The sequence below is a fragment of the Gopherus evgoodei genome, chromosome 1, assembly GCF_007399415.2.
Source record: "Gopherus evgoodei ecotype Sinaloan lineage chromosome 1, rGopEvg1_v1.p, whole genome shotgun sequence".
NCBI lineage: Eukaryota > Metazoa > Chordata > Testudines > Testudinidae > Gopherus > Gopherus evgoodei.
The window spans coordinates 333,904,127-333,926,065 of NC_044322.1; the positions used below are offsets into that span (position 1 = coordinate 333,904,127).

The 21,939-nt window shown below is 39.5% G+C and overlaps 1 protein-coding gene across 7 annotated transcripts in view; it reads right to left on the reverse strand.

Moving 5' to 3' along the window:
• TAFA5 (TAFA chemokine like family member 5) overlaps positions 1 to 21,939 on the reverse strand; it is a 628,888-nt gene that overhangs the window by 414,954 nt on the left and 191,995 nt on the right. The gene's annotated exons all lie outside the window — the stretch shown is intronic.

Genomic DNA, 21,939 nt, shown 5'->3' on the forward strand with positions numbered 1-21,939 from the left:
TAAAAGCCAAGCCCCAGCCTCAGTTGCGGCTTGGACAACCGGCAGGAGCAGACGTGCCCGCTGCCGCTCGTGACTGGGAGGCTACCCAAGCCAGAGGTTGAGACCAGGAGCTGCCAGAGCTGCCTTGCCCTCCTACGATGAGGAGCCGCCAGAGCTGCCTCGCCCCTACTACGCCCTGAGGGAGCCCCAGACCAGGCATGGCCTGAATTCCCCAAAACCCTACCGGACCTGCCGCCCAGCCCGGATTGGGAGGAACCGATGGTCCCTGGACGTCTCTGGAACAGAGGCCCCGGACCAGGTAGGAATAGAGGGGGAATGAGGAAGTAGCCCGGGGGCAGCTGACTCCAGTCATGCTGCAGAGCTACCGTTGCCCATGTCAGTGTTGTTGCGGTCAGGACCCCAGTGACCACCGGTAGAGGTGACAACCGCTACCAGGGCCCCGGGCTGGAACGCAGAGGAGTGGGTGGGCCTGCGTTCCCCCTGCCACCCGTAACCGCGTGGCAGATTCCCCCTCTTCCCAGTCGGAGAGGCCTGTAATCTGTTTAAACTGTGTTTGGTGCCCGCTCGAACCAAGGGCTGGGCCCCCTTTGACTTGGTCACTGCTCTGACCTGCCGAAAGGCCAGAGCAGACTGTAATTGCAGGGAAGACATCGAGGCCGGTGTGGCTCCTCTCCCCCTCAGGGAGGGTCGAGCCCCGGCGGAACCTTCTACATTGCCCAAACATATGTTTTGCATTTTTAAATTCACATTTCAAATATGTAAATTCATATCAAATTCATGAAGCTGGAGGAGATAAACTTAAGAATATTTTAGAATATGGACAGGGAAAAAAAACATTGCAAAATGTTTAGCTAAAATGTAGTGCCTTCCATCATGTCAAAAGCAAAACTAAAAGGTTATAACAAATGTACCATTATTTGGTTTCTATTTTCACCCAGAAATCAAATACATACACCCATCTTACATCTACACAAACCAAAATGGCATTCTGGATATTGAGATGCAAACAAACACACATGCAGTACCACTTCATTTCTAGTAGTAGCGACTTTTCCAGCTAGAACAAAATTCCAGCAGGCTACCTGGATACGTATTTAAGTCTCTCACGGCACAAAATTATATATAAGCTTAGCAAAGCTTTAGTATAGCTGGGATTGTGATCCAACTTAAATACAAAATAAAGTCTGGTAACTGAAAGTGAGGGAAAAACAACCACTGTTTCTCCCACATATCTGTACACACAGGCTTTAAATACTGACAAAAATGTAAAAACAGTACAGCCTAACACAGCTATGCCAGCTGGAAAAGAATCTAGGTACTGACATATTATCAATGAGCACACCAACTATGCTATTGACTGTTAACGTAAAAGATAAAGCATAATTGTAAACTAAATTGGAAACTACCCTTGTGGAAAGATCATGGTGGTCTTTCACAGCTTGTCGTTTCTGTTAGATTATCTATGTATGTATGTTACAATGTATGAAAGGGCCCACTTTTGTATTAGTTTATATCTGAATTGATGAGTGATCTCATGCAACATTTTAAATACGCTACCTTAGCACATTCACGTCTTTTCATTCATGTAGAAAAACAAGTAATGTTTGAACAACACTTGAAAGAGGAACTTGTACACAGTATAAACTGGGGCAGGGGAGAAGTGTTTAGATAAAGTTAACACACCAACTTCTGCTACCTTTTTGCTGCTTATATTAAACTTGTGTTTGAACAAGAGAGCTTACTCACTACTCAGATTCTCCTTCTATTGCAGGGGTGGGCAAACTACAGCCCGTGGGCCAGATCTAGCCCACAAGCCATTTTAAGCCAGCCCGCAAGCTCCCACTGGAGAGCGGGATCTAGGTCTTGCCCCACTCCAGGCGGGGCGCTGGGTTGGGGGCCACATCACACAGCTCAGCCCCACTCCAAATGCTCCAGCCAGAGTGCAGAGTTGGGGACCACACCACGTGGCTCCCAGAAGAAGCCGCGTGGCCCTACTTTGGCTCCTACACATTCCAATGGGAACTGCAGGAGTGGTGCCTGCAAATGGGGCAGTGTACAGAACCGTCTGGCCATGCCTCCGCGTAGGAGCCAGAGAAGAGACATGCCACAGCTTCTGGGAGCTGCTTGAGGTAAGCACTACTTAGAGCTTGCACCCCTGAGCCTGTCCTCACACCCCAACCCCCTGCTCTGATCCCTCTCCCACTCTCCAAACCCCTCGATCCCAGCCTGGAGCACCCTCCTGCACCCCAAACCGCTCATCTCCAGGCCCACCCCAGAGCCCGCACCCCCAACACAGCCCTCACCCTCTCCAATGCCAATTTTGTGAGCATTCACAGCCCACCATACAATTTCTATTCCCAGATGTGGCCTCAGGCCAAAAAGTTTGCCCACCCCTGTTCTATTGTGTGCAGCAGTGAAATGTTCATTCTATGTCTTTGATATCATAGTTGACTGGCATCAAATTCAGAATTATGGCTTCACTGCTGGGTTAAGTAGGAGAAACAAGATTGGAAAGGAGACAAAAAAAACCACACTTGTTTAAAAGTATTTTACGTTCGTATAATAGCTCTTTCACCTGGAAGGGTCCCAAAGTGCTTTACAAATTCATGAACGTGATATATAAACTGGACTGAGGGAGCACTTCACCCCCTTCGAAAATGTCTTGCCATCACTGGAATTAAAAAAAAACACAAAAAAAACAACTTTTCTCCATAACAGTTTAGGACAGGAAATGACGAGAGCTAATATATCTAATTTACTCTTGGGGAAATTCTGTGCCACTGCGCAATGCAGAATTTAACAGAAATTAATGTGTGTGCAGAATTTCCTTCCCCCCACAGAAATAGGCTGCAGGCCGTCACTTGGGGCTACTGGACCCTGCAGAGACCAGCTCACACATAGAAGACACTGCCAGGGAGAGGGAGAGGGAGTGGAGGGTTCCCAGCAGCTGCAATTCTCAGCATGCCCTGGGGCAAGGAGACAGAAGTGCACAGGAAATTCCACACAAGCCTGGGACCAAGCATCAGGCTGTTTTTCCCTCTGGATTCCTGGGATCTGAGGGGTAGGGGTGCAACTATCTGGGCTGGGGGGCAGGGCTCCAGGGAGCAAAGAGGGGCGGGGGGCCCTACAGCTGGACTCTGAGGGGTAGGGTGTTTGGGTGTATTGGTTGGGGGGGGGTGCAGCTGGGCTCTTGGGGAGGAGGGGCCAGGGGCCAGAGAAACAGGAACTGGGTTGTCATAGGTATTTCTTTCTTCTACTCCTGGGGGAATTTTTGTGTGTCTGTGTATGGTTTCAGGAATACTTGATGACAGGTATTTTTAAATAAATTACCAACATAATTGAAACTGGCATGATTATGTAGTGTTATTTTGACAAATAAATTTGCAGAGTTTTAAAATATTGTGTGCAGAATTTTTTTGGTGCAGAATTCCCTCAGGAGTACTAATTGAAACAGCAGAGATTATTTAAATAGTTATTAATTCTATCTATGTTGCAATTTAGCTAGCACTCTGTACTCCTGCTAGCTAGTATCTCTTTTTCAGCTTGCCTGAAAGATGGCATCTCCAGCAGCTCCCATTGCCATCAGCTAAGCCATGATATGAAGTGCCACCAACACCACTTTCTGAAGTATCCGTGTGCTCCTTAAAAGTCTCGTATATAAATACTGATGCAGCCCAACTGCACTTAGCTTGTACAATATACCTAGCAAGATGAATAATCTTGAGTCACGTTTTCAAATGATACATAATCTGATATGCAACTGTCCATGTGCACTTTTCCATACCTGCAGCTGAAAAACTTACATATGCAAAACCTTGTGCATATACCAAGGGAGGCTATTTCTTGAAAATGGTTCACATTATTTGATGTACTGTATTAAAATGTTTTACTAGCATAGGGGGCAGTCACATGTACACAGAAGCTGGATTTAATTATTTCAACATGCATGACAAAATGTTATATTTTATTAACAGTTTAACTAATCGTTTGTCATACAGCAAAGGGAAGTAAAAGATCTCCTTGACACGGGCTTCCTGCTCAGAGATCGTCTTGTGATGTGATCTAGGGAAGAAATGATAGGGCGCTGCAAAAGACACTGGCCAAGCCTTTTAAAAAAAAATGATGCATAAAGTTAGGCTCTAAAGTCTGTATTTATATACCTGGCTGAGTTTCAAAAGTGCTGAGCATGGACCATGAAATCTGTTGCATTGAAATCTATTGAATGCTCTGTGCTTTAAACATAAGCCAGGTGCCTGGAAATGGACTTGGAACCTAACTTTTGCTCCTGCGTTTGAAAATTTTGGCCACTGAGTTCTCCTGTGGATATTGGAACCATTTCAAAGGCTGGCCAGAAAAAGCAAGAAAAGAATCTGTACAATGAACTCCACCTACCCCACTCCACCCTCAGAAACTAAGAAGCATCACAAACCCTAACCACTTTCCACTCCAATGCAAAGTGTGTTTCTTTCACCATATCTTCTCTAGCAGAGAGAGTAACTTTAAAAAAAAACAAAAAAAACATACCAAATGAAACCACTCCACTGCACACGCTCCTCCCTCTTGGGAGAAGATGAGAGAACAAACACGGGACAAATGTTAGTCATGTCACTGAATACATTACTAGGTATTCAGATGCTATGGTGGTTAGCACAGTATAAGAAACTCTATGGAACAGAAGAGGAGTTACCCATCAAAATAGTAATAACTAAAACTGAGCTGGGAGAGGAAACCCTGCAGTACACCTACAACTAGATGAGGAGGGACCTAACAGCCTTATAATTGTTCTCTGGCAATTAGGTTTAACCTCCTGTGTATAATTTTATTACTGTTAAAATACCTAGTAACGAGGACAGTCCCGTCACTCTTAAACACACATATGGAGGAGAGTAAGGCTATGTCTGCACTACGGACCTTACAGTGGCACAGCTGTACCACTGCAGCTGCACTGCTTTAAGGTCTCGTGCAGAACTGCTCTATGCCAGAAAGAGAGAGCTCTCTTGCTGGTATAATTAAACCACCCCCCAATGAGCAGCAACAACTATCACAGCGAGAGCATCTCCTGCCGACATAGCCCTGTCCACATCGCACATTTGTTGGTGCAATTTATGTCGGTCAGGGGTGTGTTTTTTTCACACCCGTGACCAACAAAGGTGCTAGTGTAGACAAAGTCTTACTCAAGCCTAAAATACTCTCACCTACTGAAAGGTTGGGAAATGTTTTCTCTTGAGACATTATGGCAGCCTAAGCTGACCCTTAATAGCTCAGACACATCATGGCTCAGAAGCCATGGGATGTGAGCAAAATTAGAGACTGTATATAATAATATGTATAAAGTATTGGAGAGTGCACTTTTATAGTAAAGAAATATGTAAAAGAAACAAATGTATTCATGGTGCTCCCAATCACTTAAACAAGATCCCATCTGTTGATGGCCAGGCTGTTAGTGATAGTTGGGCACATTTTAAATGCAGTAAATTGGACTGTTTTCATTATCAAATGAGGCCTTGATCCTGCAAACTGCTCAGTACATGGAGGCTTACTGACTTCAGTCATGCTTCACATGGGTATAGAGGGTTGTCTGTACAAAGCCATGTGCAGAATTGGGATCAGAGTTTGTATCCTCACTGTAACTTGTATGTGTTAATATTGGTCTTTCAATATGGTAACTAAGGGCATGTCTACACTACATAATTAAGCTGACTTAAGTTGACATGCAACCACTGCAGGAATTAATTCCAGGACTTTGGAGCAGAGCCCGGAGCAGCTCCAGAGCAGTGGAGCTGCAGGTTTTTGCCTGGAGATGGAGCAGAGCCGGAGCACAGCTCCAAAGCCCCCGAGTAACTCAATTTTTAACATCCACACTAATGTTCCTTCTGTTGGCGGTGTTCATCCTCACCAGGAGTGCTTGCACCGATTAACTGACAGTGTGGGCACTGATAGCTGAGCCCTGTCCCCCTGGGCTGATAGACATCAACCTAACTCTGTAGCATAAATACATGTTAATATGGCAATTCTTTGTTTACCCCAATTTAAATGAATTGTGGGGCCACACTGTAAACTTCTTACTCACAGTGGGTTAGTCCCACACTAGAAAAGAGATTGGGTTGTGTTGCTAACCAGAATCTGTTCCCTACCACTAAATGCTTTTTTTTTTCCTTCTATTCAGCTGGTCAAGGTCCTGCAATAGATTAAAGTGTTAACCACATTCCCACGAAGGAAAAGGTCACGTGATATAGTTAGCTAGCATACCCCACCTAACCTCCATCTCTGGTCTAGTACAAAGAAGCCAGGAATGAGCAATTTATCACATAAACACTTCTATTGGATAGGAGTTCATAGTCTGGGCTTGATAATTGCTAAGCTATTCAACAAAATAAAAATAAAAGTATGTTGTATAGTACAACAGTTTTTTTGTTAATTCTATTGAAATTTTAACAGTGTTCTTTCTGTTATTCCTAAAATAATTTCAGAGAACAAAAATATATGTTCTGTATTTTGATACATGCTAGCAGGTCTCAATCTCCTATGAGATTGCTGTCATTTAGTTAAGAGTCTACTTTCCCCACAGATATATGTGTGCCAGCAGCTCCCATTACAGTTAATGGGCAATCCTACAGACAGCAGAATAGACACCTTAGGCCACCTATTAGTAAGTGATAGCATTAGAAATAATCTTATAGAGATGATATGTTTTCTAATTTGACTTTCATCATTTTAATGCGTGTTGAAGAGGAGAGGCTTACAAACCCCATCCTCTCATGAAACTAAAACCATTTTTAAACTACTTGTAAAATAACCATAACAATACTGATTTTTTTCACTAATTTTTTAAACCATAATTGTTACACACATTTTAGGAGATGCAATTGTTCACAAAATTCATTATCAATCTTCATCTTGAAGAGAGACTGCCAGTGAGAGTTCAGCAAAGCACAAAAGCCAATAAAACAAATACAACGGAGTAAGACTATATGAAAAATAAAAAGGCAAGATGTGTGTTTGGCCCTGTCTGGATGCACAAGGAGCTTTTCCCTTGTTGTACTCCCATGCAAGGAACAGGCACAATCCCAGGCTTTACACTTTCTGGACAGACACTGCTTCTATTTAAATCAATAGCAAAAACTTCCACTAATTTCAATAGGGCCGGAGCAAGCCCTGAGTGCAAGGGCCCCAATGGCAGTGCTAGAAAGCTGAAAAAGGGAGGGATGAAGATGTGGAGGAAAGGAGACCACGGATATGTCCACCCCCACCACCCTGCGTACAACCAGCCAAGAAAGATGATACAACACACATGCTGCACAGCACCTTTTTAAAGATGGCAGCAGCCATGTTCTCCCAGTGCTTACTGAGGCTAGCCTCACAATGCTTCTGAAAGCTCTCCAAACTGACTTGTCACATGTGGCTGGTACTAGTTTCCCCCAAGCCCTTGTGAGACAGCATATATATATATACGGTTCTCTTAAGCAGTCAGTTATCTGGTAACCTGCAAATGTCAGCATTCTAAAGGGACAAGGTGGGTAAGGTAATATCTTTTATTAGACTTTAACTTCTGTTGGTTAAAGAGACCTTGCGCAGAGGTTCTCGCAACAAATCTTCTGCCGGCCTCAGAGGGTGGCCATCAACTCTTTCTGTCTATACCAAGTAAGGAATTTACAGATATTTTTCTAGACAGAACAAAGAAACAAGAACAGGCAAAGTTCAGTCAGGAGAAACCATGTTTGATTTGTGTTTGGATCACACAGGAATCCTATGTATCATCACAGAACTGTCAATCAAATGCACAGTCACCACTCTATATAAAATGTTATAGATTTCAAAAAAAGCCTTGGATATAGGGGATAGAAGAGTTTTATAGAAGCTGCCACACACCACCATGGAATTCCTCAGAAATTTGAAAGCACGATTCAGAACTTATGACATACCAATACATAAGAGCGAACTGACTAAGCCATTCAGATTAGCCAGGCAACAGACAAGGATGTCTTGCACTCAGCAATGATATTTTTACTGGGTAGTACACTGGATAATGAGAAAGGCCACAGAACAACCAAAGGGAATACAATGATGAACTTTCACACAGAAGTAAGAGGAGCTTGACTGTGCAGATGAACTTTAACTTGCTATCTCACACCCACAGAGACTTGCATACTAAAACAAATAGTTTCCAGGCCTATGCACAAATTAGAGTTGAAAATCAACACCAAGAAAACTAAAACCATGAATATCAGCAGACAACAACAACAACAAAAAAACCTTCTGAAAACTCTCTGGGACTGTCATAGAAGAGGTTTGACCTTTCACATATCTTGTACTTACAATGCTGACTGCCAACAGATGGAACAGAAAAGACTAAGACCAGAATAGCAAAAGCCAGACAAGGCTTTGCAACTCTAAAGCCCAGCGAGAACAGAAATCTTGCCCTCCAAACCAAACTTTGAATATTTAACACTATTATAAAATCAATCTTACTACATGGTGCTGAAACTTGGAGATTTAAGACTACTATCTGAAATCCAGTTTTCATGAACAACTGTCTTAAAAACAAATCCTCAATATCAGATGAGCGGGGGGGGGGACCACCCACAACCCACCAGTGAAGAACTCTGAAGGACAAAACAGAAACCAATAGGACAGGAAAGTACAGAACAAAAAATGGAGATGGCTAAGACATATATGGAGGAAAGACCCAAACAACATAGCAATAGACTGGAACCTCCCAAAGAGGCAATAAGAAAGACCAAAGATAACATGGAAACACTCAACAGAAGGAGAATTGAAAGCTATCAAAACGACACCAGAAGAAGCCAAGAATGCAGCAGAAGACCAGCAAAGATAAAGCCAGTGGTGAAGGCCCATGTTCCAATGGAATAGAGAGGCATAAGAGAGGAAGAATAGACACTGGTATGTGGGCTGCCAGTCCCCTACTGCCAAGGCTCAGCAGGGACCTCTCTCCATCTCTGCAAGAGATTGGTGGGTAGGCAAGAAAAAGAAGTGAGCATAACTTCAGGGACTTTGCTTGCTCCGAGTCTCCCCCTTCCCAGCAGAATGAGGTTGCATGTTCTCTATATAGGTGATGCAGGCAGAAGGAAAGCACTTCAAGTAGGCAAGGGCTGTGAAGGAGTTGGATTGTGGAAACTGGACGGACGGAAGAGGGTAGGGGGTGCAGCCAGTGACTTCCCTACACCCCCCATGAATTTCCCCAACACCCCCCTCAGTTTTGTGAGCTAGTTACATACCAATTTAGTGACTGTTTGGAAATCTGAATTTAAATTGAAACATTAATACACACTTTAAGCTTTTACAGTGTATGATAAAATGCGTATCTGAAAAAGTATAATAGATTTGAAAAGTATGAACATACACTAGCTTCCTTGCTTCCTTATACAGCTGTTGTTTTTCATGATGTCAGTGCATTCATTTCGGTGATGTTGGCCAGCCTAATAATTTCAAATGATGATTTGTAAGCAAAGTCTAAATGAGTTCTCCCTTACAGCTGGTGATGAGCTGGGGCTGTGGGGAAAGGCTTCAGGGCCAGATTATGTTTACATTCACACCTAATCTACCTAGGTATCCAGCAAACTGAGCTGTGTTGTCCAAGTGATAGATTTTGGCTGGGGTTGGGTTACAAACCACTTGAATGTGGGGGGAATGGGAGATGAAATGTTGTTCTTATTGTATGAGTAAAGGGCAGCAGAACTGTACTTAGCCTGTGATGATTTGAAGGCATCAAGAGAGAGGGTGGGGACCTGTCCCTCTCCACTGTTTAAAGACAGAGCTGATTCAGCTCCATAGTCTTTAGTTCTGTTAAGTGACCACTGCAGCTGAAATTACTGACAATCAGGTCTAAGTGCTTGGTCCTGTCGTGGGGACAGTGTTTTTGTGTAAGAGACAGCCCAGACTGCACTAGCAGCGAGCGAGGTTCCCGCATTGAGAGCTCAGCTGAAATCACTGATAGCTGGTGGAACCTCAAGAGACCAACTCGCAGAGGTCACAGCGGCAGGTGGCAGCAGAAGGTGACTGCGCAGGGCCACTGGCAACAGAGCGGTGGAGTGAACGGTGGCACAATGAACAGACGTGGCCAGAGCGAACAGTGAGCAGCCGGAGGAACAAGCAAGGTGCCTTCTTGTCCCCCACGTGGAAGGTGTACTCACGTGAAAGCACCTCTGAACTCTGAGTCTCCACTGACCAAGGACAACACCGGTGAGTGGAGTGCAGTGGAGGGAAAAGTGAGGGGCATGTTAAATAAACATTTGTTTGTTGGACTATATTTTAGTCACTTTGCTCCAGAATGCTAGATTTGTTACTGGGAATGAAAACGTCTATGAATATGTTTCCTAGTAAGCCAATATTTTTAAAATGCATTATTTGCCAAGGTTGTAAGCTCACATTGTTGCTATCTTGGGAGGTCATTATGTTGGGGAGTTTCTGTACTAAACATTTTTATTATAATTAATTTTTACATAAGAATAGTCATACTGGGTCAGACCAATGATCCATATAGCCCAGTACCCTGTCTTACAACAGTGATTAAGGCCAGGTGCTTCAGAGGGAATGAACAGAACAGGTAATCATCAAGTGACCATCCCCTGTTGCCCATTCCCAGCTTCTGGCAAATAGGCTAGGGATACTCAGAGCATGGTTTGCATCCCTCCCCATCCTGGCTAATAGCCACAGATGGACCTGTTCTCCAGGAATGTATCTAGTTCTTTTTATAATCCTGTTATAGTTTTGGTCTTCACAGCATCCCCTGGCAAAGAGTTCCCTGGGTTGACTTTATATTGTGCAAAGAAGTACTTCCTTTTGTTTTTTTTTAAACCTGCTGCCTATTAATTTCATTGGGTGACTGCTAGTTCTTGTGTTATGTGAAGGATTAAATAAAATTTCCTTATTCACTTTCTTCGCACCAGTCAAGATTTTGTAGACCTCTATCATATCCCCATTAGTCATCTCTTTTCTAAGCTGAAAATTCCCAGTCATTTAAATCTCTCCTCCTGTTTCATATCCCTTATCATCTTAGTTGCCCATCTCTGTACCTTTTCCAATTCCAATATATATATTTTTAGGATGTGTGACCAGATCTGCACACATTATTCAATGTGTGCACATACCATGGATTTATTATCGATCCCTTTCTTAATGATTCCCACATTGTTTGCTTTTGTGACTGCTGCTGCACACTGAGTGGATATTTTCAAAGAACTATCCACAATGACTCCAAGATCTCTTTCATGAGTGTTAACAGCTAATTCAGACTCCTTCATTTTGTATGTATAGTTGAGATTGCTTTCCAATGTGCATTACATTGCATTTATCAACATTAAATTTCATCTGCCATTTTTGTTGCTGGTCACTCAGTTTTATGAGATTCCTTGTAATTCTTCACAGTCTGCCTGGGACTTAACTATCTTGAGTAGTTTGTATCATCTGCAAATTTTGCCACCTCACTGTTTACCCATTTTTCCAGATCATTATGAATATGTTGAACAGTAATATCCCAGTACCGACCCCTCAGGATACCAATATTTATCTCACTCCATTCTGAAAACTGATAATTTATTCCTACCCTTTGTTTCCCCATCTTTTAACCAGTTACTGATCAAGGAAGGACTTTCCTCTTACCCCATGATGGCTTACTTTTCAAAAGTCAATTAAATTAATACTTTTTTTAAAAATGTATATTTTTTAGAAATCTAGACCCTGTTATGTGTTTTGGTGTAACTTGCATTATTCTTAAGTTAAATTTGCATAATCTTAACCAGAACATTTACTTCATTCATCTCTCTTTTATATTTCTCATTGGTCCTGACACACACACACCCTCATAAATTCAAACACCCCCCCCCTTTCAATTCCTGGGGAAACCACTGGGTGCAGCTTATGTAGAAGGGACACTGGGCAGAAATTGTAACTCACAACTTCTGTTTTTCTATTTGTTTACCTGATTATCTATTTCTGTTTGTCTGTATTGTCTTTTAAACGGTAAACTCTTTGGAGCAATAACCTAGTCTAGATCTACACAGTGCCTTTTTCTCCTGTCAATGAAGATGCTTAACAGTTATTAACATTAATGGCATATTTTTTCCATTATTTGGGTTTTACCATAATTGATACATTTATACTCTGTCATTAAATCATAAAAAGGCAAACAAGATGCAGAAAAAAAAACAGGCATACTATTCTATACAACAGAAAACAAATGACAATCAATACACATTAAAGCAATTTCTATCTTTCAAAAACTGACTTGCCTTAATATTCATAAGAATCCATCATCATTTCATAAAGTAAGTTAAAGCAGCCTCTGGTACAATCTATATATTTATAGCCAAACATGCAAAATGCTTACAACAAAACAACAACAACTTACAACTACTACTACAGGATCTTTACACAATACATGAAGCCAAAAAGCCTTCACTTTATCTAACACCAAAAAACTCCGTCCATTTTTCCCCTAGCGATGGAATAAAATGTTAAGCATGAACAGATAATTAATAGGAGATGAAGATGCACAGCAAGAGAAAATACCCTCACAATTATTTGAGTCCAACATCATTTAGTTAATAGGTGTAAACAAGAGGATATTCAAGCAGCAGCCATTTCAAAACAAAACAACTGTTCAGTATTCTTGTGGTCATGCTGTAGTCTCAAATCCACTACAAACATCTCTAAAATGTATATTAAGTTAAACAACTGAAGGGCTAACAATAGGTTCTTCCTTTAGGGCTGTAAGATCCAACAGCAAGCACAGAGCAGAGAGAATTAGATTCTGATAATTTATTACTGTAAAAACTCTAGCACAAAATGAAAAAGGACTACACAGAGACTATATCATACCACATCAGGGTCCTGATTTATCACTACCTTCAAGAGAGCAACAGGACTCCGAAATGTGGGTACAGTCTTTGATAAAGTGGAAGGCAACAGGTACAAAATATTACTCATTTACTTTTAAAAGCATTACAACTTCCTGTATTTAAAAAAAAAATTCTGCTTCCTTGTGGCAGCAATAACTAGCACCCAGATACCTCCACACTTTGAAGTACAATTATATCAATCAGTGGCTTTAGCACATTTAAATATACCAACAACAAATGGATGCGTGGCCTTCACTGAGGAAAAGGTTCCAGATTTCAGCTTCTCTCTTGTTGCAAGGACTTGCAGTGGACTCTGGTGCTACTAAGTGGTAGGTACTGTTTTCCAGCAGGTCACCTGGAAGCACAAGTTTCTAATCCTTTTAGCATACTCTTTATTGCTTTTTTAAATCTCTACACACTTTATGTGAAAGTAGATGGCATTGTTATAATGTTTTTTTAATACAGCATCAGGGTGCCACATACTTTACATTAGCTAATCCAGTTTAGGGAGAAGCATCAAGTCAGCTGTTCACCTCTCTCTTCTTGTCCTGGGGCTTGTTATGTCCTAGATCCAGTATACTTTAGAGCAGCCATGAGGCTGCTCTAAAGTAGGCTGGCTATGGCCTTAAAGAGCTGGTATGTAGGTAGGGATTGCCAAAATGCAGCCTTCCTCCCTGGCAGTAAGAAATCCCAGTTAATTACACTTTTTTCTGGTTCCAATACATGAAAAGGAAAGGGGATGAAGCAAGGCTGAGGATATGTGCTAAAGTCTCTATTCCATAGAGTGAACAAACTAAATGGTTCTTAACACAAGGTCCCTTATCTTGTCTTATGACACACTTTAAAAAAAAAAGCATGAATCACCATATGTATACTTCCTCTGCTTGTTATCCCAGAGACCACAAAAGTAGTATAAGTTATTTATAACAAAATATTGAAGATGTTTTGCTTGTTCTTATATGGTATGCTCTCTCCTGGAGCTCTGGACTCCGTTTTGGCAAAATAACATTAATTAAAAACTGACTTCGGATGGAATGAATCACAAAGAGAACTGATCCATTCTCAGTACAACGTTTTCATCTGACAAATACTATCTTGATCGTACACCTTTCACGTTATGCTAAAAAATTCAAAATGCACATGAGCACATATCAGCATGACAACTGCTTGTACAGAACATTTCAATACATCCATAATTTTTTTCCATTATACATATGTGGGATTAGCTGCTTGATGTTGCCGCTTCAAACAAGTATTGTTCCTCCCTTTTCAGAATGTTAGCAAGAATTAATATGAAGATCTATGTTGTGTCCAGTAAAGAAATTAGTTATGTTTATAAAATGCCAAAGATAATATGAAATGAATAGGCAGACCAATCTGTGTTGGCTTTCCGGGACAAGACACAGGATAGACACAAACATGCTTAAACAGAAATCCATATATAGACAAATAATATGATTTTGCATTTCAAATGGTATCTTAGCATCACCAAATCTTCACAGGATAAGGGTACTTTTTAAGCAAAATTGATTTTTGTCTTCCTGCCAAAGGCAGGCAATGTACCAGACTAGAGGGATCATTGCTCTGATCCTGTACAGAAAATCATATGCAGATGTACAGTTAAAACTAGGGCTGTCAAGCGATTAAAAAAATTAATCGCACAGTTAAACAATAGAATACCATTTATTTAAATATTTTTGGATGTTTTCTACATTTACAAATATATTGATTTCAATTACAACACAAAATCAAAGTGTACAGTGCTCAATTTATTTTTATTACAAGTATTTGCACTGTAAAAAAATTTTTTTTTCAATTTACCTAATACAAGTACTGTAGTGCAATCTCTTTATCATTAAAGTTGAACTTATAAATGTAGAATTAAGTACAAAACACCTACATTCAAAAAAAAAAAATTTTAGAGCAGGGGTCAGCAACCTTTCAGAAGTAATGTGCTGAGGCTTCATTTATTCACTCTAATTTAAGGTTTCGTGTGCTGGTAATACATTTTAACATTTTAGAAGGTTTCTTTCTATAAGTCTAAAATATATAACTAAACTATTGTTGTATGTAAAATAAATAAGGTTTTTAAAATGTTTAAGAAGCTTCATTTAAAATTAAATTAAAATGCAGAGCCCTCCGGACTGGTGGCCAGGACCCTGGCAGTATGAGTGCCACTGAAAATCAGCTCGTGTGCCGCATTCGGCACGCAGGCTATAGGTTGCCTACTCCTGTTTTAGAGCCTACAAGTCCACTCAATCCTACTTCTTGTTCAGCCAATCACTCAGACAAACAAGTTTGTTTACATTTACAGGACATAATGCTGCCCTCTTCTTATTTACAAATCACCATAATGTGAGAACAGGCATTCTTGTGGCACCATTGTAGCTGGCATTGCAAGATATTTACGTGTCAGATGTGCTAAAAATTCATATGTCCCTTCATGCTTCAACCATCGTTTCAGGGGACATGCATCCATGCTGATGATGGGTTCTGCTCGATAACAATCCAAAGCAGTGTGAATCGATGCATGTTCATTTTCATTTCTGACTCAGATGCCACCAACAGAAGGTTGATATTCTTTTTTGGTGGTTCAGCTTCTATAGTTTCTGCATTGGAGTGTTGCTCTTTTAAGACTTCTGAAAGCATGCTCCACACCTCATCCCTCTCAAATTTTGAAAGACAGATCAGATTCCTAAACCTTGGGTCGAGTGCTGTAGCTAGCTTTAGAAATCTCACATTGGTATCTTCTTTACATTTTGTTAAATCTGCAGTGAAAGTGTTCTTAAAATGAAGAACATGTGCTGGGTCATCATCTGAGACTGCTATAATATGAAATATATAGCAGAATGCAGGTACAACAGACCAAGGGACATGCAATTCTCCCCAGGGAGTTCAGTCACAAATTTAATTAACACATTATTTTTTTAAACAAGCTTCATCAGTATGGAAGCACGTCCTCTGGAATGGTGACCAAAGCATGAAGGGGACTATGGATGTTCAGCATTTCTGGTATGTAAATACCTTGCAATGCCAGCTACAAAAGTGCCAAGCAAATGCCTATTCTCACTTTCTGGTGACATTGTAAATAAGAAGAGGGCAGCATTATCTCCTGAAAACGTTAACAAACTTGTTTGTCTGAGCAATTGGCTGAACAAGAAGTAGGACTGAGTGGACTTGTAGGCTTTAAAGTGTGACATTGTTTTATTTTTTGAGTGCAGTTATTTAACAACAACATCATCTACATTTGTAAGTTGCACTTTCACAACAAAGACTGCACTACAGTATTTGTATGAAGTGAATTGAAATATATTTTTTATTTTTACATTGCAAATATTTGTAATAAAAAATAATGTACTCTGATTTCAATTACAGCACAGAATATAATATATTGTAACAAAGTTCCTCCTCTACCTTGGTGGGTCCTGCGCTTATTGGTGGATTTGCTCAGCTCAGTAATCTTCCCCTGTGGTGGAACCCACAGTCTGGGTCAACTCCTCCTGTGTCTGATCAGGAGTTGGAAGGTTTGGGGGGAACCCCGGCCCACCCTCTACTCCGGGTTCCAGCCCAGGACCCTGTGGATTGCAGCAGTCTATAGTGCCTCCTGTAACAGCTGCATGACAGCTTCAACTCCCTGGGCTACTTCCCCATGGCCTCCTCCAAACACCTTCTTTATCCTCACCACAGGACCTTCCTCCTGGTGTCTGATAATGCTTGTATTCCTCAGTACTCCAGCAGCACACCCTCTCATCTCCTTGCACCTCTTGCTCCCAGCAACTCACATCCGCACCACAAACTGAAGTGAGCTCCTTTTTAAACTCAGGTGCCCCGATTACCTGCCTTAATTGATTCTAGCACTTCTTGATTGGCTGCAGGTGTTCTAATCAGCCTGTCTGCCTTAATTGTGAAGACTTTTTATTCTGCATTTGTACAGTACCTAGCACAATGGGGTCCTACCTCTAACTGGGTGTGTAGATACTACAGTATGAATAATCAATCACCACCACCACCAGACTGTGCCATCTTTTTGGTCACAGAGGTATGAAATTTTAATATTAAGCATACAAGCCATCAGAAAAGCAGAATGAATCCCAAAGGTTTTAGCTCTACAACCACCTAGTGTTTTTGCAAATATTTTCTTAGCTGCTATAGGTCTAAAGTGTATGGATGGCATTTTCTTGGTGTCCCCTTTTATATTATATTAAAGGTCTCAATAAGCATAATCTGTAATTGACTTCCAATTTCATCCTTTTAATAATCAAAAAGTCATGATCAAATGTGTACACCAAAAAAAAAAATCAAATAATATTATTCTTCCTAGATTTGTGCAACATATTATTAGGAGGAAATCAGACAGTAGGTGCAGGGGATGGTAGAAATCTGATGGGGCTAGATCACGAGAAGTAGCCCTTTGCACCATATATAGCGTGCTTCTTCTGTGTCTAGACACAAATACCTTTCATTTTAAATAATCTATTAACAATATTACAAGACTGTGTTTCATTACTGTTTCAACAGATAATTATTTTTTTGGGTAAAGAAAAGACAGACTCCCCCTATTGGTATATTCTGGCACACCTAAATCAAGTGTAAAACCCATGGTGAAAGGAAATTAAAGGACATTATATAGTGTCTTGTCTGGGTAGCATCTTTTAACAACTGTACATTTTCCTTCTCTTCCTTTTTTTTGTTTTGTTTGTTATTTAGAAACTTGGACACTATACTTAAAATTTTATCTTGTTTCTAAGCAGGCTCTTCTATTTTCAGTCATACTGGACTAACTGTCAAACATGCAAGAGATTGGGTTTCTGTTAGTTTGATTTAGCTAATTTCTCATACATGTAACTACAGTAAATCTTAAAAGTTATTTTGATTGCCTTTCAAAATTTCTTTCCCACTCTAACACTCATTCAAGCACAATTTGTTCTAAGGATGAAGCCTGTTGCCTGGCTAAGAAGCTTAATACTCCTCTTACTTTACATGTCACACTGTAATCTGGTAAATTCATCTGTGCTTCTCTGCATACAATGCAGTCTTTGTATACACACAAGCATGACACAAGAGACCCCAAGCAATTATAATTCAACATGTTAAATGTGACAAAACCCAGAAAGGCAAGAAAAATATATAGCTAAGACATGTCCTTAACTCAAGTTCATTATACATATGTAACATAGCTTCTGTATCAGATGTGTTGCCTATCTTACTGTTTGGAGACCCAGGTACCTCCCAAGCACAAAAGGGGAAAGTGAAGAGAGTTTTCATTGCATATCCAAATTTCTTTCATATCCCTTTTCTTCAATTGTTTATAAACATGTATATGTTAATTTTCGAAGGCTAAAAGGGAAAACTCTCAGAGAAGGGCAAGATAGTTGACACAATGGACCATAATGGCTTGTTCATAGTATATACAGTCTATTGGGCCATTTAAGTGCTTCTCATTGTAGCAGCTATATGATGTATACAGATAATCTTAAATTGTTACTTATTCCATTGTAACGGCATCTGAAATTACAATCTGTCATATAAAACACATTTCAACTCATTCCAACAAACTTTTAGGGTTAATACACCCAAAGCTCTTTGAAAATTGATACATAGATCTTTTCCCTAAACTTTTTTTTACAGTATTTACCAGTCTCACTTACTGTATGAGACTATGGGTTTATAGGAACTGCAATTTAAAAAACTATGAAAAATCTAAGAAGTGTGTAGATATTTAACTGTTAATGTTTTAACTCTCAAAATAACAAGACATCTTCATTTTTGAGAAGTTTGCAAAAAAAAAAGATCAGAACAAAAAATAAACCATTTTTGCATAGCTGTATAACTTCAAATGTTAAACAGTTTGTAAAAAGCGATAAAATTAGGACATATATGGCAACCCTCTGCCCAAAGCAAATTATTATGGCAGTTATAAACAGACAATTGCAACATAATTTAAGTGTTAACAGTCCCTTAAACAACAGCATTGATTATTAAAATTCAGTTTGTATTTGACAGAAAAATGTCTACATCAATTTAACCAATAATAGTTAGCTCTTCTAAGAAAAAAGAAAGTAGTAATAGTCACAGAAGAAATGCTGAAAAGAAGATTTTCTACACGTACAAATGGGGTATACTTATAGTATATAATGAAACAGGTATGTCCCATTGACACTACAATTCTGTATTACAGCCACAAAAACAGGAATTGGCCACTAAAATGTCTTCCTTAACTTATCTTGTTCTGTTTAGGTGCTGCAGCATATATGCAAAATCCCCTCATTCTATACAGATTCCCATAATATATAAGCACAACAGGTTAAGAATGGAGTTTCAGACTCTGAATTCCATTGCTTTTTGTGGTTTAAGCGACACTGTCTGAGTCTGTGCAGTTTAAGCACCCAAAACACAGTGTCATACCATTCTAATCTGTCAAACCATTCACAATCCTTAATATAGGAAATATTTTCCGAAAGGAAACACTATTTTATAAATCTAGGTCTTAATTAGATCTGATATTCTTTGGTTAAACAAAAACATCAAAATAAAGAAATTACTGTGCAAACACATACTGCTTTGTGCATATAACTGTAGTTACCCACTAAGTAGGCTACTTTTTATGAATTATACAAAGGCACATTCTGAAAATGTATTCTCTACCTTTACTCATAATTAACATCATAATTGTGAATAGTTAAAATTCATTACTAAATGAAAGGGTTATTTCTTTTTAGAAGGGGAGACAGCTTCTTCCCAATTCATTCGTACAATATTCCTCAACTTGTGACATTATGCAGCTTTGCTTCTCATTGAAAAGAATCTTAAATGATTATAAAGAGATTAACCATTTAAAAAGTAGACACACATAGTCAACATCATTCCCTACTTTTAGTCCTCTATACTGACTGTACAATGTTTTAAATTTTAACTCCCCTTCAGACTGACTAGAATATGTTAAGCTGATTTGTACGAAGATCAGACAGGCATGGGACTGCAATTATATATCACAATACCCTTTTCTTGGTTCACAGCTCTATTCATCTTTTTGAAACACTGACAGATAGATTGGACATAGGGGAACGGATTAGCCACAGGATGACCTGTATTTCCACACAAAAGCCTAAGTGTGGAAAAATGGCACCCTGTGTCACCCATTCTTCACTTCCTGAAAAAAACATATTCATGAAAATGGCCATTTAAAGAGCTCTTTCCCACTCATCTCAGAACAAAATGTTCACTGGGTTTTTTGTTTTTTTGTACATCATGTTGACTGTACAACAATGTAAACTACTATTAAATAGCTTTAATTACGTAACCTACATAAAAATAATTTAAGCTGAAATGGGATATTTTTAAGTGGCATGGAGTTCAGCAAAGCACAACAGAAAATTTACAGTTTGCAAACTCTACAATACATAGGAGGGTGCTATATTTCAACTATCAATGTGACAATGTTTATTTGCTGTTAAAAATAATCTTAGCTGGATACTATCTGTTTATTTTCATCAAAGTTCTGAATTCTATATGCTATGTTTTCAAATTGAAATTATAAAAATATTTGGTACTAATATGTACTATACGGTTACCATGAATCGGTAAAAATCACTAATTCAAAGTGAGTAGCAGGAAGATAAATACAGAAAAAAGATGTGATGTCTGTAAAAACTAGGCAAGTTTAATCCTGAGAAGAAAAGACTGAGGGATGACCTGATAACAGTTTTCAAATATGTTATAGGCTGTTATAAAGGACCTGGTGACCAATTGTTCTCTATGTCAATGGACAGTAAGACAATAAGAAACAGACTTCATCTGCAGCAAAAGAGATTTAAGTTAGATATTAGGAAAAACTTTCTACCTATAATGGTACTTAAGTTCTGGAATAGCCTTCCAAGGGATGTTGTGGAATTCCCATTTCTGAAGTTTTTTAACAACAGTTTGGACAAACACCCATCAGGGATAATCTAGGTTTACGTGGTCCTGCCTCAGCACCAGAGGCTAGACCAGAGGACCTCTTGAGGTCCTTTCCAGCCTTCTATTTCTATGATCCTACGCAGCATTTTCAAGGGACTGTTATATGTAAATTTTATGATCAGTTCCATCACCAGTGGTCTCTAGAAATGACAATAAAAACTAAATATAACTTGTCTAATTTTTCTTATATAGTAGATGTATGTTTATGTACCTTTACTTAATTTATATAACTTTTTTGTAATTCAGGTATCTTCTTACACACAATATAGGCAACTGGAGTATGTGTCATTTGTACTGTCAGACTGTTTCAGAGATATGCTATCAAGTAGTTTGATCAGGCTAGACAAACTGGCAACCTACTTGGTTGCTGTTCTGAGGAGAGATTAATTTGACAACCCATTAAAAAAATGATCAAATGAAGATACCTTAGCATTTAACTGATGATTTGGGCTATACACCTGGGCCACAAACAATGGACCTGAGCTGTCCACAGGGCTCTGATGTGCAATAAACAAATTCACCTGTTGCCAATAAAATCAGTTTTTCAATACTATTTTTTGGATTCAGACATTCTATTCTGTAACAGCTCAGATTTTTTTTTTTTAATTAAAAACAACTGCACTATCAGAAGCAAGTCTCAGATGTTCTGAAGACAGGCAGAAGTAATCTGTCAAATGTATTCCATTTATGTATGTTCAGTAAACAAGCATACTGGTATGGTAGGGAAAAGATGAATATTCTGAAGGAGGAATTTGTTTTCCTCACTTTTTCCATGCTAACAAATGTTTTTTTTCCTCCCACCCATTTAAAACAAAAGTTAATTTTCCAATAAAAAAGAAAAGGGGATTTTAATTCCTTTAGGCAAAATGAACACAACATGTAGGTGTTTTTTTAATAGAAACCCAAAACACCACGTAATGTTTCTCCTTCCCCTAAATAAATTCATCTCAATACATCTACACATAAAAACAGATCAGTTGATTAGTGATGGGTGGTGAGTGGAAGCTGTGCAAGACATGGAGAAACTATATGGAGTTTTACCCAATCCTGTTAAACTGTACAATGTTATCACTCAAACGGGCAGTGCAGAACACATACAGTGCTGAATGTGAATGTTATAAAAAAA